Source organism: Mauremys mutica, chromosome 2 (assembly GCF_020497125.1).
Source record: "Mauremys mutica isolate MM-2020 ecotype Southern chromosome 2, ASM2049712v1, whole genome shotgun sequence".
Lineage (NCBI taxonomy): Eukaryota > Metazoa > Chordata > Testudines > Geoemydidae > Mauremys > Mauremys mutica.
The window spans coordinates 274,000,313-274,014,316 of record NC_059073.1 but is presented as its reverse complement, the minus strand read 5'-3'; the positions used below and the strand labels follow the sequence as shown (position 1 = coordinate 274,014,316).

At 41.2% G+C, this 14,004-nt stretch overlaps 1 protein-coding gene across 3 annotated transcripts in view; it reads left to right on the top strand.

The window, feature by feature from the left end:
- Positions 1-14,004, top strand: part of ZMYND11 (zinc finger MYND-type containing 11) — a 153,375-nt gene that overhangs the window by 27,069 nt on the left and 112,302 nt on the right. The window lies entirely within an intron of this gene.

Here is a 14,004-nt window from a genome sequence, read left to right as displayed (position 1 = left end):
TCCTGAGGTCCCTTCCAATCCCAATAGTCTATGATTCTAAGAAGTAATGGGCTTAAATTGCAGAAAGGGAGATTTAGGTTAGACAGTAGGAAAAACTTCCTAATTGTCAGGAACAGGAACAAATTAGCTAGGGAAGTTGTGGAATTTCTGTCATTGGAGGTTTTTAAGAAACCTGCCAGGGATGGTCTAGATAATACATAGCTCTGCCTCAGTGCAGGAGACTGGACTAGATGAGCTATCAAGATCCCTTCCAATCCTACATTTCTATGATTCAATTCTGTTCTGTGACTGGAAGAAATAATTTGCACTGCAGTGAACTGCATATTAGGGCAGTATTCCTATTCACTTTGAAATTAAATGGTTATGATTTAGGATTATCTATAGTAGTAAATGGGGAAGTCATCAAACTGGTGGGATCTTCAGGGGCAAGGATGATCCAGTGGCTAGGATGATACTCACGTTCAATTTCCTGCTTTACCACGAAGTTCCTGTGTGAGCTTGGTCAAGTTACTTAGGCTTCTGTGTCTCTGTTCTGCATCTGCAGAATGGGAATGATAGCACTTTCCTGCCTCACAGTGTGTTGACAGGATAAAGACATAAAAATAGAATAAAACATTAAAGGCTGAGTATCTTGGATACTATTTAATTGGGGCTATATACATACCTTAGATATGGCAGATACTTCCATTTTACCAGTGATTAAGAGCTCTAGTCTATTCAGAACTGGCTAAAAATACATTGCTTAGGATCTGTGAACCTTCCTGCTAGAAGAAAGGAAATTTTGTATATCGGAGTGATGTGTTTTGGGACAGGGTGGGGGTGGGGGTGGGGTGAGGGATGGGGAAATAGAAGTATTTGATAAAAATAAGAATGTAGCTGTAAAGGCACAAATATAAGGAGAGAGGACTCAGAGGCGGATGTATTACCCAAAGCTTACTGTTTGTTTGTTTGTTTTTTTAATGGCTAGACTTCCGGTAGTTGATGTGCTTTTAATAGTAGGGAGGATAAAAATGTGTTTGGACTATAGCAGCCTCAAACAAGAGGCTCATTACTACTTTTGGGGTACCTTTTTAAGAAGCCACAATATTGCAGATAGTAAAGTTTGTACATAGTAAAAAGATTAAATGTTAGTCCACAAAAGAAAAGCTGCCTAATAACTTGTAAGAGAGTGAGTCACAACAAACAGCATCATTAAAACTTTCCTCAAGAGAGAACAACTCTCAGCCGAAACTTACCATTATTTTAAAACTATTATTTCAGCCAGCCTGAACAGACTATTTCTCCTCTGAGTAAACTTATTCATATATTACTCTATATTTGTTTTTATTCCATTGTTTACCCTTTGCCATAACTTAGATGCGGTGCTGACATTAGCTATCTGTGGCCTACATGGCAATGAGTTTTGGAACTGGATTGACGACTTCTTAGAATATTGATTGTAAATGGCTGTAGATTGAAAGGTGCAAAGAGTTTCAGATCTCACTAGAGGGTAGGTGCTGTAAGTGTAGACAAGCCCTTATACTTTGACAATTACTGCCCTCCGGTATTATATTGTATCTCTCTGTCACATGTAGCTACATAAAAATATCCCCTTGAATTTTCACTTGCAATAAATACCTGTCTCTCCAACATGGCCTGTGAGAATAATAATGGTGATAATTTACATATAAATAGCCCCTTCCATTCTAGAATATTGAAACATTTTACAGATATTAATGAATATATCCCAGAGAGGTAGATAAGCACTATTCCTGTTTTACATATGGTAAGTGACTTGCCCAATATCACACAGATTGTCCAGTATCACACAGAAAATATGTGGTGGAGCCAGGAATAGAAGCTTTCTCTGTCCCTTATATAAACCACAGGACAATCCTTCCTAAACAGATTAATTTGTTACTTTATTGAAGCCTGCTGTCAGCTACTAACCATGCATTGTAATCTCTGGTAGCACAATGACCAGAGATCCCAGGAGAGCCAGCAAGCTACCTGGCATGAGGACAAAGAGCAGCACTAGTTCAGACACAGAAGACCCTGGCTAGAGGAGAATGAAGAACTAGGAACTCTCAGGATCTGAAGATAGGCCAGTCAGGTAGTAACAGAAAAGTCAGTAGGATCCTGCCTGCTTCCCACCTCCTTCATTCCTGATTTCTCTATTTCTGTGACTTACAAAAGGATCCCAATTTGTTTTTCAGATCAGGCATTCTTTTTTTTTTCATCCTCCACCTTTGTGTAACTCCGACACACATGCATACATTTCCCCCATGCTCTTCGTCTTAAAAAATAAAAAAGAAAGAGAACATTTTGGTTGAGACCAAACATGACTAATTTCAACAGACATAAAGATGTGTTTGAAAATGTATGAATGAATGAAAGCAAGGCATTATATGGTAACTGAAACTATGGTATTTTGCACCTTCCCTGTTGTGGTCACTACCAAACGAAAGCTAGAACAACACTTGTTTAGATTGTAAACACAAATATTTCAGATATCATGTTACTTTTTACTCTGTGCTGTGACATTCTCTTTGTTTTTCTATTTGTATTTCTCAGTGAGGCCTGTTAAAATACACTAGTTTTATTTTAGTTTCTAGTCAGAATCACTTTCTGGATAATTTTATGCACTAAGGTCATGCGGCAAGGTTTGAGTGGCAAACATATTTTTTTAAAGAAAGTTTGATGGATTAAAAGTATCAGCTGGTCTTACTTTTTTGTAAAAACTCTGGGTTCTTTTTCAATTATTGATCTAATGAAGAAAGGAGTTCCCTTAGCCCAGGGATTGTTTATAATTTTAAAGTGCAAATATTTGTAAGCAAAATAATATAAAGTGAGTACTGTACACTTTGTATTCTGTGTTGTAATTGAAATCGATATATTTGAAAATGTAGAAAAACATCAAAAATATTTAATAAATTTCAGCTGGTATTCTATTGTTTAACAGTGCGATTAATCACGATTAATTTTTTTTTGAGTTAATCGTGGGAGTTAACTGCGATTAATTGGCAGCGCTAGTAAAAAATTTTGGTTTTATTGGGCGTGACCATACAAGGTGCTGAATATTCTCAGCTCCATTAAAATTGAGGGCTCACAACATCTTATAGGGTCCCAAAACAGAAACAAGAGAGTACGAAGGGAAGAGTTATGTTTTTACGGATTGCTTAATTTCCCTTTCTGTTACTCTAACTCTGCCCCTTCAAGAGACCCCCCCCAGACCCCACCCTACTCCAAGCAGAGTTTTTATCCCCAAAAAGTAGTATCAGAGACTCCATTAAATCCACCAGCAACTTTGCTAATGCTCTTGATTTTATGTGTAAGCTGCTAGGATACTACAGGAATGGGTGGCAGTATAAAATACTAAAGTAGATAGATAATCTTTCATGTCAGTACTTTGTTTTATCTATTATTTCACAGAGTATCGCCTTTGGTATTAACTTCGTCTTTGCAAAGATATATTTGAATTTTATTAATGTGAGAGATGAAAAACTTAAAAACCTGTCTGCATGGTTGATGCAGTTTATGTCATGTGTTTGGATCCTTAAATCATAAAGATTGTGGATTTGTGATCTGCTTTAAAAATCTTTGTCTGCTTCACCTTGAATCTAATATGCTGAACCATAAGGCTAATGGTTTATATAGATTCCTGGCCAATTTATGACCAGACTTATTCCTTAGTTTGGTTTACTGGAATATATTAATAGATATCAAATTATATTGGGTGACTATAATTTTTCCTGGCAATATGCATAGCATATATTTGCATATATGCATATTTCTATTATTTCTGTACTTATTTGACAAAAAAAAATTGCTACGCATATAGCTTTCTTTTGGATTTCTTTTCCTCTGTTTGGTTAAACATTACAGCAAACTCCTAGAGGCTGATATCTCTGGTGAGTGCAATTTTTTTCCAATGTGTGCATCCCTTCAGCTCTGCCCACCTCTTCCTTCAGCCACATTGTCCCATGTCTCCTTTACCTAATATGCTGATTTATAAAAACTGTTTAATTATTATTATGTCTGAGTCTTGGAGCATCTGGGGTTCTCTCACAAGAAAAATTTTGGTGGCCTCAGAGTGCAGCAACCAACTCTTGCTGGTAGCAACTCTGACAATTTTTTCTAAAATACATAATTAACTTTAGGAAACTTTAGGAAAAACAAATAAATATGCACATATATATGTCCAAATACTTGTAATTTATTTATATAGAGGTTTTTGGGGGGTTTTTTGCAGACAAAATAATCTACAGTTGTCTCTATTTTGTACAGGACCTAAACAGAATAGAAACACAAACAAGGTGTTTTGCATGTCTTGCTTTTTTGGTTGAATTTTTTTTTAGACTTGCTAGCTCGTAAGTCTGCTACTGTGAAAAGAGATATTTGTATATTTGTTAATATTACTTTTCACAGCAGACTTACTCAGCCCTGGCAAGGTGGGCGACAAATTAAGCCCTGAATGGGGAGGCGAGTAGGAAGGTGGTGTGTGTGTGTGTGCAGTGGTGATTGATCATCTGAATGGAAGACTGGAGGAGGCAGCAGGGGTCAGGGCGATGGTGGGGGGTGAGCCTGAGGCCAGACCGTGGGGTCCTGCTGCATGGCTGGAGGAGGCAGTGGGAGCCAGGGGTGATGTGGGGGGTGTGGGAGCCTGAGGCCAGAGCATGAAGCCCTGTGGCTGGGGAAGGAGCCCACCACCACATGGCTAGAGACAGCCGTCCACCATTCCAGAGATGAAGCCGGAGTCCCACTGGCCCTGGGAAGGTGGAGAACTCCCACTGATCACCTGCTCCTTCAGTGTTTGTGGCTCCAGAAGGGAGTAGGGAACAGCCCCTAATGGCAGGCCTGGGGGAGAGGCCACTGCTTTGCTCCTCCCTCCCCATCATCACCCAGGAGGCTGTGGCTGCACGAAAACCCCTGGTGGACGCTTGTGGCCATGGTGGCCTCATTTGAGAAAGGCTGATCTAGGCAATGGCAACATGTGAGTTTCACTGAATACACAGATATCTGTAAGCTGTCCCTCCAGCTGGTTAGCCACTGTGCATAAAATAGTGTTTCTTCATCTGCTATCATTTTGAAATGAAATTTTTACATTTTTACAAGTGGGGGAAAAGACAGGAGACCATCCTAGAAATAAAATTGTAAACTGGAATTCTTAACAGGAAATTATTTTAGATGTTATACTGGTATGTCTGTTTGAGGCATTTTTTCATGTATGTATTTTAATAATGTCTACAAACATAACTATGATATTGCTCTGATAAGCCACCCTTTCTTTACAGTTCCATGAAGGGAGAAAGAAGGCAATGTAGTCCAGCAATGGACAGAGCAGGAGACTCAGGTTCTATACCTGGCTCTGTTGGTTACTTGCTGTGTGACCTTTTCCCTAATTTAAAATGGGTATGATAATGCTTAGATCATAGAATATCAGGGTTGGAAGGGACCTCAGGAAGTCATCTAGTCCAACCCCCTGCTCAAAGCAGGACCAATCCCCAGATTTTTGCCCCAGAACCCTAAATGGCTCCCTCAAGGATTGAACTCACAACCCTGGGTTAATGCGCAACCCCCAGGCCAATGTGCAAACCACTGATTGTCCAACATCAAGTGCTTTTGAGATCTAATAAAAAACTCTCAGAAATTTATTATTATTTTATTAAAGTACAGAAATGGTGGCTCCAGATCAGTTCCTGATTTGTTTGGTAATTAATTCTTACATGACGTTTTTTCTATAAGCAATATCCAGGGACTTCTGAAATATTCTCCTGATTTCTAAATAATGTTCTCTAACTTTGATCCCAGCTCTACCTTACTCCTATTGAATGTATTGGATGAATGTATCCACGTATTAGGTGAACTGTGGCATTTCACCACTGGCCTGAGTATGAGGTGGTATGGAGGAGAACTATGTGATGGTGGATGGATGGCAATAATCCCTCTGAGTGAGCTGGTACACAGGGATGGTGTTCAGACCTCACTATCCTTTAGGATATTTCAGCCTGCTCCTACCTGTCTGTCTATATCTGTGGTACTTAGTTATATGACCTCTGTTACTGTAGTTTCTGGGTGCCTCACAGTGTTTAATATATTTTTCCTTGTAACGCCCCTCTGCTTATCCTAGTGTAGTTACTCTGCTTGGGAGCACTCAGTGTCCCCAGGAACACATCTCTGAAACACAGTGTCCTGGGCAAAATGAGTGCCCTTCTGTGGGTCGGGCATGCAAACTTCACTTTTCCCCTGCACACCATTTATAATCTGCCACATTTATTTTTGTGCTTTACCATGGTGTAGTATTTAAGTACCTCACAAACATTATTGGGTTCCACTTGTTCTGCTTATATATTTATTTCAGTGTAGTTGCGTGCATGTGACTGAGGTCAGAATTCAGTCAAACTGTAACTTGAAAATTATAGAACACCACTATTTCTGAACTCTTCTAATAGTGCACTAATAAGAAAAGGCTTCGGACCCCTTCACTCTTAAAATACCATTCATTTTCATGCTAGGGCAGTTATATATTGGCTAAAGAGCATTTACATTTCCTTTTTTAGACAACACATTTAAATAGTCATCCCAGCACCAGTTGATAAGCTCTTTTAACTAATCCAAAGAGCTTTGTGTAACTGATTAAAAAAGAGTGGTGGCAGTTTCCTCTACAGTTGAAGGTCATTGGTGGGATAATTAAGTTTTACTTTTAAAAAAGATTTAATATCTAATTTTTTGTCTCCAAATTCTGTTATGAAAGTTGACATATAAAAGGGTCTATTTTTTAAAAAAATCTGGAATCTTTTTGTTGTCATAAAATTATTTGGTCGTCGTTCAATAAAACAAAAGGAAGACACTGCATTTTTAATTCTCTGTTGCTCTGATATAAGCAAAAATGATATGCTGGATTGTAAAACACTGGACAGTATTCTGAAGATGTGCTATATTTCCAAGGACATTCCTATAAACATATTGTTAAAGTAGTTTCACTTCCTGCTGTGTTCTCAAACTCAATATTCAGAGGACAGAAGATCCTGCTGTTGTGTGCGGGGGATGGGAATGGAGTCCAAATGGGATATCTATAGTTAAAAATTAAAACTAACTCCTGATATTTTATATAATAATTTCCTCCATCCTGCTCTTCCCCCTCCCAAACAAGCTCTTGCGATATTACTGTAGTTAAAAATCTGCATTGGAATGATTTACAACCCCAACATTTATAGCAACTTAGCGTCAGACTTCCAGTATCTAGGCAGCTGAATAATATTGACAATACTTGTTAAGTATGAACTGCAATACCTATATAGTTTTAGGGCCTGCTCTCTGAAGGGCAGCAGCAGTCTCAACTCCCACTGAAGTTAATAGCAGTGGATGGCTCTCCACATCTTGCTGGAGGTGTTGGCACTCTGGATTCAATAGACATGTTTGTCACAATCTGAGACTTCATTCTCTTATTCCTGCCACTGTACCTAGTCACCAAACTTTCACTAAGAGCCAGATTTTAAAAGGTATTTACAGGTGGGCAGTGTGTATGAATGTCCAGGGTGGCATGGTCAGGGGGCACTGTGGTCACCCCCGCCCCCAATCACACACAGCTCCTTTAACCCCTAAGCGCTGGACCCAGAGCCAGGGAGGGGCAGGGCTGGCCGAAGGCTACTACCATGTGCTTGGCTTCAGCTGCTAGTCCCAGCCGAGCTGGGGAGGGATGGGATTTTCTCATCCCCTGCATGAGCCTCTCCTGGGGTCAGGTCAGAACCATGTCTGTAGGAATCTCTGCAGCTGCTGGCTGGGAGCCCCACTCTGAAGGCAGCACCCTGCCAACAGCAGTGCAGAAGTAAGGGTGGCCAACTGTGGCCCCCTCCCCACAGCCTCCTTTTGAGTCAGGACCCCCATGATTACAACACAGTGAAATCTCAAATTTAAATATCTGAAGCCGTGAAATTTAAGATTTTTAAAATCCTGTGACCATGACATTTACCAAAATGCACTGTGAATTTGGTAGGGTCATAAATAAAACAGTGTTTGGTGTTCTTTTTAGAGAAGAGTAAATCAAAATAAATGAAAGCTACACCATATAAAACAGGAGTACTTATGGCACCTTAGAGACTTAACAAATTTATTTCAGCATGAGCTTTCGTGAGCTACAGCTCACTTCTTCGGATGCATGGAATGGAACACACAGACAGGAGATATTTATACATATAAAACGTAGCTTGGTTTGCATCTGCAACTTGTCTTGCCTAGGTACACTAGTTCTGAATCTTGTGGTTACAGCAAGTTAAATAATTATTTACTTTGATCCTAGACCTCAAGTTTGCCATTCCATCACAGTATCTCAGAAGTCCATCTGAGTCCTTGACCGTCATCCTCATTTACTCCTGACAGTCTTTAAAAGGTGTGATGCCCCTTTCCTAACCTTATCAGCTATGTTTAGACTTGAGTTTGTGGTTTAACTTATTTGATTGCCTGTTAACTAATATGATTGTCCGCAAACTTTTGTACTGGGAAACAAAGGTCTGTTTTTTACCCTAGGCTGAGCCACGAATGTTTATGAAGTGTGTAGACTAGGGTTGGAAGGGACCTCAGGGGGTCATTTAGTCCAACCCTCTGCTCAAAGCAGGCCTAATCCTCAGACAGTTTTTTACCCCAGTTCCCTAAATAGCCCCTTCAAGGATTGAGCTCACAACCCCACATTTAGCAGGCTAATGCTTAAACCACTGAGCTATCCCTCCTCCCTCTTTAGGCCCTTAAAGATGCAGGCACATTTAAAAATCTGCCCTGAAATGGTTGCCCTCTAGGGCTTACCCTGGCCAGCTGATACATGTTAAAACCTTAACAACACTAGGCGTTTAACATGTTATAAAAAACCTTTCTAGTGAACACACCTTTCTAGTGAACTCAAGGTCTTGGTTATGAAATACTAACTTATTGGCAGTCTGTCACATATTAATATACTGACAGAGGTGATTATTCATATCTGCCATCTGGGAAGGAAATTTATCCCTGTGTTCTTTCTGGCACAGTGCTCATTCTATAAAATATTTGTATACAAAGATACCTTTCTTTAGATAATCAGTTATTTATGACTACTTAAAAGGACCCCTTTGTATCATTTTTTAATTCAACTTAGTTAGAAAAAAAATTATTTTAATATCTATAGTACTATCCCCCCGGCCGCCGTTAGTTGTCTTATCTAGTTTAGTGTTTGAGAAGTGTAATGCACTTATTGAAGCCCCAGATCAGAGTCCATTTCCTGTTGGTGATATGGAACCTAGTGTATAACCCCACCCTGAATTCCTACATGCTGTTCTTTCCAGACATCCAAAAAAAAAAATACACATGACATGGTTACAATTCTGAGAGTCTTAGTTTAATGTTGTGTTATAAGAATGCATTGTCTTCCATGGCAATGCCAACCAGAAGGTCAGACTCTTACAAGTACCAGTACTATAGCTGTTCTACAATAGTCTTCATGCTTTTGGCTGTAGCAGTGGCTTGCATTATTTGGGGGCCAGCCTACATTTTTTTTGAGCTGCTGCACAACAGTCTGTTTCTTCTCTTTCTTCAGACTTCTTTTTTTATTTTTTGTGTGTGCTTGTATGTAGTTCTAATTCCATGGGGGCACTGCAGAATAAAGGACTGATCCTGTAAACTGTTAGCCTGGCTAGAAAAGTTATACCAGTATATCTAGTCTGATTGGAGGTGTGATTTTTTTACTGATATAGTTATACCAATATAACCCCTGGTGTGAAGGCAGTTATAGTGTAGTAAAGTGTTAGATAGGTTAGATAAATGTCTATCCGGGATGGTCTAGATAGTATTTGGTCCTGTCATGAGGGCAGGAGACTGGACTTGATGACTTCTCAAGGTCCCTTCCAGTCCTAGAATCTATGAATCTATGAAAAAGGTGCCTTTTGCTTTCAACCAGAATAAAGCTATACTGATATCAGCACTTTTATACTGGTATATCCGTGCATGGGGAGGTGGGATTTAACTGTACTGGTATAGTTAAAGTAGCAAAACTTTATAGTGTAGACATGACCTTACTCACCTGAATAGTCCTTGCTGACATAAGGTAAACCATAGCCTGGAACAAAGTTTGGACAGTGTTTAGACTAGCCTTTGCAAAGTTGCTTACTACCTTGAGTTAATTGCTAATCAACTGGTAAAAACCTCTAAAGACAGTCATCCTCCCAACGGCTTGTCTACGCAGAAAAGTTGTACTACTTTATTTCTACTGGTATAATTAAACCAGTGTTGCCAACATTTGTGATTTTATTGCTCATTTCACGATATCTGGTATTTTTCTTAAAGCCTCCACTCCTGGAATCAAGAGATTGCATGAGAATCTCGGTTTTCATTTTTTAAAAAGTAAGTTTCTAGCTCTCATATTTGTGGAGAAGAGCTTGAAAATACCAAATAAGTGTACCCTAATGGCTCAGAAACCAGAAATCAAATACAAAAATCCAAAAGTTATTTTAAAAAAATCTCATGATTTTGGGGTGTCTGGCTTATGATTTTTTAACACTTGTGGTTGGCAATACTGTTAAAGCGGTACAGTTCTCCTAGAGGGGTTGCAGTTACATCAGTATAAATATGCTTATACGAAAATAGCTTATTCCCATATGGGAATGGGAATAAGCTACACCAGCATAACTGTGTTCACGTTAGGGTTGTACAGTAACTCCTCGCTTAATGTTGTAGTTATTTTCCTGAAAAATGCGACTTTAAGCGAAACGATGTTAAGCGAATCCAGTTTCCCCATAAGAATTAATGTAAATGGGGAGGGGGGGGTTAGGTTCCAGGGAAATTTTTTTCACCAGAGAAAAGACTATATATATATACATACACACGCACACACAGTATAAGTTTTAAACAAACAATTTAATACTGTACACAGCAATGATGATTGTGAAGCTTAGGGCTTGGCTACACTGGAGAGTTGCAGCGCTGGTAGAGGCTTTACAGCGCTGCAGCTTAGTAACTGTCCACACCTGCAAGGCACATCCAGCGCTGCAACTCCCTGGCTGCAGCGCTGGCTGTACACCTGGTCTGCTTGGGGTATAACGAGTGCAGCGCTGGTGATGCAGCGCTGTTCGTTAAGTGTGGCCACACACCAGCGCTGTTATTGGCCTCCAGGGTATTAGGAGATATGCCAGAATGCTTTTAACTAAATTACTCTCTTTGTTTTGTTATGATGCCTCTCTTTGTTTTGTTGTGAACTCGGGGCTCCGGGAGCTGCTTATCTAAAAAACAAACACAGCTCTTGTTTGCTGTGAATGAGGCAGGCAGGGAGATGAATGTCTACAGCCAGTGTTTGCTTGAGGAGAGAAACAGCGGGGGGAGGGGGAGAAAGGGAGTCCGTTGGAGCAGCTGCTTATCTGGTCTGCAGGCTATTTGCAGTTAAGAGTGAATGAGGGGTCGAGGAAATGTTCAGATTTTCCAAGGCAGGGAGCTGACACAGAATTTGCAAGGCAGGCTTTGCAAGGCAGGGAGCTGACACACAGCGTTGGCTCCAAAAATCCACTCTCTTTCTCTCCCCCACTCCCTCTCACACTCCACCTCACTCCCCTCTTTTGAAAAGCACGTTGCTGCCACTTGAACACTGGGATAGCTGCCCATAATGCACCACTCCCAACAGCGCTGCAAATGTGGCCACACTGCAGCGCTGGTAGCTGTGAATGTGGCCACACACCAGCGCTTTCCCTACACAGCTGTACGAAGACGGCTGTAACTCCCAGCGCTGTACAGCTGTAAGTGTAGCCATACCCTTGGTTGAGGTGGTGAAGTCAGAGGGTGGAAGAGGGAGGGATATTTCCCAGGGAATGCCTTACTGCTAAATGATGAACTAGCACTCGGCTGAGCCCTCAAGGGTTAACACATTGTTGTTAATATAGCCTCATACTCTACAAGGCAGCACAAATGGAGGGAGGGGAGACAGCATGGCAGACACACCCACACCCATTGCATCCGACTAAGTGGGTATTCATCCACGAAAGCTCATGCTCCAATACGTCTGTTAGTCTATAAGGTGCCACAGGACTCTTTGCTGCTTTTACACACCCTGTGTGTGTGTGTGTTGTGTGTGTGTGTGTGTGTGAGAGAGAGAGATGCACATTGCCCCTTTAAGTATGCTGACCCCACTCTAAGTACATTGCCTTTTGAAGTAGATCAGCAAGTTCAGCAGTCTCTGCCAGCAAGCTCCCTCTGTCCTGAGTCCTGTCGTGTCCCCGCCCCCGTGCTCTATGGAGATGGGGTAAGCAGAGGGCAGGAGCAGGGGGGAGGGGGACACCCTGACATTAACCCCCCTTTGCCCCCTCTGCCCCCACACAGCAAGCAGGAGGCTCCTGGGACCAGCTCCAAGGCAGAGGGCAGGAGCAGTACTGGGAGTAGGGACAGCTGAACTGCCCAGCAATTGACAGCCTGCTGGGCGGCTACCACACAGGGAACTTAGAGAAGCGGGGAGCTGATGCGGGGCTGCCGGTCCACCCTGGTTCCAAACCCCCACCAGCTAGCTCGAATGGGCTGCTCTTTCTGAAAGCAGTGGACAAAGCTGCCAAACAACGTTATAAGGGAGCATTGCACAACTTTAAACGAGCATGTTCTCTAATTGATCAGCAATGTAACAACAAAACAATGTTAACCGGGACGACTTTAAGTGAGGAGTTACTGTACTGGTATAACTATGTCAGTACAACATTGCCTCTGACCAACATAGTTATACAGGTAAAAACTGTGTGGACTAGACCTAAAACCACAAAAGGCAAAAAGAAAGAGTGACCTGTCAATTTGAGAACCATTTTTTAGCTGTTTTTCACTCATCATCATAAGAGATAGCTTTATGACAGAGGGTCTATAACACTTAGCTCATGACAAGAGGGGAAAAAAATGCTTGAGGGGTTTATCAAGAGACCTGGCCGAAATTGGGTGCAGCCAGCCACGGTGGTCAATGAAAGGCAGTGTCTGAGCTAGTTCATTAAGCTGTAGAAGGGCAGCCATTAATCTTCATTAAGTGTTTTTCTTCTTCAGAGGACAATCTCCTGGGAGGTGGAGACTAAACTATCTACCAAAGCCTACTCAGTCTTTTTGTCTTTAGAACAGTGTTTGGGAAAACTGGGGATGGGATTTAAGGGTGTCTGTGGGGAACAAAAGAGGGGTTATTGGTCTCTAGGCAGCAAGCAATACTGACAGGCTGACCAGATTTGTCAGAGGGGATATTGGTTTTAAGGGATACAAGCTTATTCGCTTTCCTTTTTTATCAGTAGCTAAGCTGAAAATGTCTTATCTAGTTTAGTGTATGAGAAGTGTAAATCTAGTATGTTAAGCAAAAGTTTTTTTCTTCCAGTTTTCTCTCTGTTTTAATAAATCTTGTTTTTATTAAGATCACTGTTGTGTGGGTAATTTCACATAGATGTCCTCAAAGAGGAGAGAGAAACCCATATTTAGGTATCTAAGGGCTTGTCTATACTGCGACATTGTCAACAAAACTTTTGTCTTTCACGGGTACTTAAAGCAATGTGAATGCGGCTTTGTTGGCAGGAAGTATTTTGTCTGCAAAAGTGCTGACAAAATACCGACAGAGAGCATTTACACACGCTAACTTTTAGCGACAAGGCCGCGTCGACACAGCCTTGTCACTAAAAGCTGTGTAGCGTAGACAAGCCCTAAGCCTAACATTTTGTTGGCTCTGGCATTTGCAGAACCACCACTGATCTTCCTATAGTCTTGAAGGTGTCTAAAATCCTTAATTTTCTATTGTTAAAGTCCCTGAGGCTCCTAAATTTTGGCTGGGCCTGTACACAGCTGCCTAAGCACTGACGCTGTATGCTTGCTGCTCTATGCCTAATTTGCACCTGAGCACCAGTGAGACTCTCAGACTAGGCCTTCCCCCACTTAGCTTGCCTTGAGGGCCCAATTTGTTAGACATTGCTCAACAGATGCCTAAACCCACACAAAAGATGCTGGCAGAGGACATGCATTTCTTTTACCGGTAATACACAGGTTAGAGCACTCCCTCAGGATGTGGGAGAC